Here is a 5,819-nt window from a genome sequence, read left to right as displayed (position 1 = left end):
TCCTTTCGATTTCTCCCAACCATCTTTTCAAGGATGAGCTTGGTTTGATGATTAGAGACTACCACTTGACCGCTCGATTGGGGATGATATGGGAGGCCGAATCTTTGATGTACTCCATGCTTCCTCAACATCTTTTGGAAGGCATGGTGAGTAAAATGAGAACTGTTGTCGCTTATTACCACCTTTGGTACCCCAAATCTTGGAAAGATTATCTTCTTAAACAACTTCATAACCACCTTGTGGTCATTAGTTGGGGAGGTAATGGCCTCAACCCACTTAGACACGTAATTGACCGCCACAAGAATATATTGATTTCCGAAAGATGAGGGAAATGGCCCCATAAAATCAATACTCCACACATCAAACACTTCCAATTCAAGTATGGATTGTTGAGGCATTTCATTTCTCTTGGAGATGTTCCCAACTCTTTGACATCGGTCACATGTGTTGACAAAGCCCCATGATTCCTTAAAGAGATGTGGCCACCATAAACCGCATTGAAGGACGTTAGTGGCGGTCTTAGAGACACCCATATGGCCCCCGCTTGGATCCGAATGGCACATTTTCAAAACACTAGGCACCTCTTCGTTTGGCACACAACGTCTAAGTAACCCATCGACCCCTCGCTTGTATAAGATGGGATCATCCCACACATAATTCCTTGCCTCTCTCTTGAGCCTCTTTCTTTGGTTCTTAGAAAAGGAAGGAGGAAACTCCCCACATGCAAGAAAGTTCACTAAATCGGCAAACCATGGGAGCTCCTTTGCTTCAATAGCATACAAGAAATCATCAAGCATCCTATCCTCAATTGAGAACCATCATCATGAGTTTGAGAATCTTCTAAACGAGAAAGATGATCCCCCACAACATTTTCCACTCCTCTTTTATCCCTAATCTCAATGTCAAAGGTTTGGAGCTCAAGAACCCACTGAATCAACCTTGGCTTGGACTCTTTCTTGGCCAAAAGATACTTGAGAGCCGCATGATCCGTGAAGACAATGGTTTTAGAACCCAATAAATAACAACGGAACTTCTCAAAAGCATGAACTATAGCCAAGAATTCCTTCTCCGTTGTAGTTTAATTCCGTTGAGCTCCATTTAGAGTCTTGGACATATAATAGATCACATGAAGTTTCTTGTCCACTCTTTGACCCAAGACACCTGCTATTGCCGAATCACTTGCATCACACATCAACTCAAATGGTAAATCTCATCTTGGACCTTGAACAATAGGAGTAGAGATTAGAGCTTTCTTCAACTTATTGAATGCCTCCAAACACTTATCATCAAACACAAACTCAGCATCTTTTTGAAGAAGATCATTGAGGGGCTTTGCAATGAGTGAGAAATCCTTGATGAATCTTCTACAAAACTCGGCATGCCCTAAGAAAGATCTCACTCCCTTTACATTCACCAGAGGTGGAAGCTTTTCAATGACTTCAATTTTAACTTTATCCACCTCTATCCCCTTGTGAGAGATCTTGTGGCCAAGGACTATGCCTTCCTCCACCATGAAGTGACATTTCTCCCAATTCAAGACCAAGTTCACCTTCTCACACCTTGCAAAACATTTTTCAAGGTTTTCAAGGCATGCCTCAAATGAAACACCTCCTACGGAGAAGTCGTCCATAAAAACCTCCATCTCCTCTTCCAACATATCTCCAAATATAATCATCATGCATCTTTGAAATGTCGCGGGAGCATTGCAAAGGCCGAACGGCATTCTCCTATAAGCAAATGTACCATATGGACAAGTGAAGGTTGTTTTCTCTTAGTCATCCGGGTGGATAAGGATTTGGAAAATCCCGAATAACCATCATGAAAACAATAGAACTTGTGCCTTGTTAGTCTTTCAAGCATTTGATCAATAAAAGGAAGGGGTAAATGATCTTTCTTTGTAGATGTGTTTAGACGCCTATAGTCTATACACATCCTCCATCCCGTGACCGTCCTTGTCGGAATGAGCTCACCTTTCTCTTTCTCAACGACGGTCATACCTCCCTTCTTTGGGACAACGTGAACGGGAGAGACCCGCCTAGAACTAGAAATGGGGAATATGATTCCCACATCCAAAAGTTTGGTGATCTCCTTCTTCACTATCTCTCCCATTTGAGGGTGTAGCTTTCATTGCCTCTCAATAGAAGGTAAAGCACCCTCCTCAAGAGTTATGTGATGTGTACATAAAGCAGGGCTTATACCTTTGAGGTCATCAATGGTATAACCCAAAGCACTTTTGTGCTTCTTCAAAACACCACACAACTATTGAGCTTGATGCTCACTCAAAGAAGAGCTAACAATCACGGGAAAAGTGGAGTTGGGTCCCAAAATTCATACCTATGGTGTGATGGAAGAGGTTTGAGCTCAACCACTGGAACACCTTTACCTTCCTTCGATGTTGCCACTTGCAACGCTTCTTGGCTGAAAATGCTCAAACACATTTGCTCTTCAACGTCCTCAAAGCTTCTATTGAGGACATCTTCATACAAAACCATCTCCTTGTTAGGAGTACCTATCTTTTCCTTATTCAACAAAACATTCTCAAGAGCATCGTTAGAAGTGAGCAATTGCTCATGCATAGAAGACACAACATGATCGAGAGAATCAATTAACATACAATTTTCTAAAGAAGAACATGGATACCTCATGCTATCATTCAAGTGAAATTCTATCACCTTATCCCCTACTTTGAGCGAAATTTTATCACTTTTCACATCTATCAAAGCACCCGAAGTAGCAAGGAATGGTCTCCCTAGAATGATAGGAATATTAGCATCTTCATCCATCTCAAGCACAACAAAATCTACCGGAATAACAAATTTCCCAACCCTCAAAGGAACATCCTCTACCTTACCCTTAGGAAACTTAATTGACCTATCGGCCAATTACAAAGTGATGTTAGAAGGTAAGAGGTCCCCTAGCTCAAGCCTTTGGTACACCGAGTATGGCATGCTAGCTCCTAGGTCACACAAGGCATTCTCAATTTGCATTTTATAAATGGCACAAGGGATGGAAAAGTTTCTGGGGTCTTTTAGCTTAGGTGGCATCTTGTTCATTATGATAGCACTACAATTCTCGGTCAAGTTCACCGTCTCTACACCATCACAAGTCCTCCTACCACTCAAAATGTCTTTGAGGAATTTTGCGTAGTTGGGCATTTGGGTGACGACTTCGGTAAATGGTAGAGAAAGGTGAAGTTGCTTAAGCATGTCAATGAATCTTCCAAATTGTTCATCTAACTTGTATCTCACGAATTTTTGTGGATAAGGAAGCTTAGGTTTCACAATCTCTTTCTCCACTCCCACCTCACTAGGCTTCTCAATCTCAACCTCACTCAAAGATGCACCATCTCTCTCATCTTCAACCAAAACCTCTTTTCTGCCCTCTTTGGCCTCACTCTACCTAGGCAAACTCTCCTCAAGAATCATACCACTCCTTGTGACAATAGCATTAACCGGTCTCTTAGGATCTAGGCCTTGGGAAGGTAAAGAAGAAGGACTAGCATGGTCTTTCAAAGCATTAGCATGTTGATAAATTTGGTTTTCAAGCATCTTATTATGAGTCATCATTTCATTAAATTTCTTATCACTTACGGTCATGTAAGTGTTCAACAACTTTGTTTGATTTTCAATAATTTTTTCCGAATTTGTTCAATGTGAAGAAGAAGAGGATTGAACATAGGAATTATCATTTTGGGCCTTTGGAGCAAATCCGGGTGGAGGGCCTCTTTGAGCTTTATTTCAAAAATTGCCTCTACCTTGATTGTTCCAATTACCCCTATTTTGATTTTGACCATAACCTTGATTATGGTTACCACTACCTTGATTATGATTCCCATAACCTTGGTTTTGATTACCATAATTTTGGTTTTGATTTTGGCTACTATAACCTTGATTGTTATAGTTACCTCGAAAACCTTGGTTCCCTTGGTTCCTATAACCACCACCTTGGTTATAGTTGTCAAAATTGCCATGATTGTTGTAATTCCTATTCCATTGACCTCTTTGATTCTCAAACCTAGAATCATGATTATTTGACACATAGTTCACATGCTCATTCACATTTCCATCTTGATCATCACAAACATCCATACATGTATGAGGGCAACTAGAAACATCATGATCATATGACCCACAATCATCACAAAATAAGCATCCACTAGGCATGTTATTAGAAGAATGAGGGGGTTGGGAATTAGAAGACATACCTCTCCCCTTAGATTGGGAGGGAAGACTTGAAACTTGGTAGGTACCACTTTCCTACTTTGCCTTGATAGCGGACATCTCCTTCCCCAAGTTTGTCATTTGTGAGGATAGATTGTTGATTGAATTTAGATGATCAACTGAGTACACCAATGAGCTACTCTTGCTAGTTGACTCTTTTTCTCCATCTTGCCAATCTCTATAATACCTCACTACGTCTTCAATTATGTCCACCACTTCATCTTCCGTTTTGTTCATGTTAGGACCTCCGGCTCCTCCATCTAAACATGATTTTCCTTGAGGGATAAGGCCTCCATAGAAGATTTGAATGATTTAATAGGTTGGAATTCCGTGATGAGGACATTCTCTTTGATACTCTTTGTATCTCTCCCATGCTTCATAGAGGCTCTCACTTGGCTTTTGCTTGAAACCTTGAATCAAAGCTCTAGCCTCCGCCGTTTTCTTTTGAGGATAGAAACGGGATAGAAATTCCTTGGTAACCTCGTCCCATGTCCTTAGATAATTCGTCTTAACCTCCTTGTCTAGCCATTCCAAAGCACGCCATATGAGAGAAAAGGGAAAGAGCTTGAGGCATATGAATTCATGGGAAATTCCGTTCACCTTGATAGTATTGCAATATTTTTCGAACTCCTTGAGATGGTTTAGTGGGCTTTCATGCTTGGCCCCACTAAATTGTCGCCTCTCTATCAAAGTGATCATTGCCGGTCTTATTTCAAAATCATTTGCCGGTGTTGTAGGTGGAGCAATCCCACTCTCAAATCTATATGCACCGGGAATCCCCAATTCTTTCAATGCAACTCTCGGATTTTCTCCCATTCTTGCTTGTTCTTCTTGTTGTGGTTCCTCTTCACTGAAATGATAGGGCTCAAAGATCGACTAGCACCCCTCAACCTTGCAATAGTTCTCTCAATTTCCGGATCAAATGGCACTAGTGAATGATCTAGTGCTCTATGCATAAAATCTCAAAAGAAATGGTTAGTAGCACGGCTACAAATATAGCCTAATAGAAAACATTTTTGTATTTTCAATTAAAGGTGAAATAGACTCAACAACTATAACAAAGTACCAATATCATTCCCCGGCAACGGTGCCAATTTTGACAAGAGGAAAATGTAGGTCGTTATCTACCTCTCCCTAGAGCCAAACTTAATTTGTAAACACTCGACCAACCCTTCTGGGACAAACATATCTTATAATCCAAGCTAGGGTTCACTATGAATGGCTAACAAGGAAAATCACAATCAAATTCAATCAATTAAAGCACTTCTCAAATCAAGGGTTCATGTCATTGAAATTTGCAATGCAATCTAGATTAATCTTGTAGGTTGATCACTCCTAGTTTAATTAATCACATGCACAACTATGTTAACCAATTTAATTGCAACTTTCAAATCAATTTAGCATCATCAACTAGCAAAAATCATCAATCAAGCATGCTTCCCCTTCTCCCTAGCAACTAATCTACTCACTAAACATGGTGTAATTAAGAAACAAAACAAATTCAATCAAATTCATATTCATATAAAGCTTAGTCAAAAGAAAATCAATCAATCAATCAACAAATTCTAGAGCAAGGAATGTAATCTCAATCAAAATTTA

The 5,819-nt window shown here is 40.2% G+C and overlaps 1 non-coding gene across 1 annotated transcript; it reads left to right on the top strand.

Annotated features, from left to right (window-relative positions):
* Window positions 1–4,545: 4,545 nt before the first annotated feature.
* LOC145569543 (small nucleolar RNA R71) lies at window positions 4,546–4,651 on the top strand. Its single transcript, XR_014096139.1, has one exon. It is a non-coding gene; the product is annotated as a small nucleolar RNA R71 (small nucleolar RNA).
* The last annotated feature ends 1,168 nt before the right edge of the window (window positions 4,652–5,819 follow it).

This window comes from Chenopodium album, chromosome 11 (genome assembly GCF_948465745.1).
Source record: "Chenopodium album chromosome 11, dcCheAlbu1.1, whole genome shotgun sequence".
Lineage (NCBI taxonomy): Eukaryota > Viridiplantae > Streptophyta > Magnoliopsida > Caryophyllales > Amaranthaceae > Chenopodium > Chenopodium album.
This window is presented reverse-complemented; position numbering and strand designations above follow the sequence as displayed.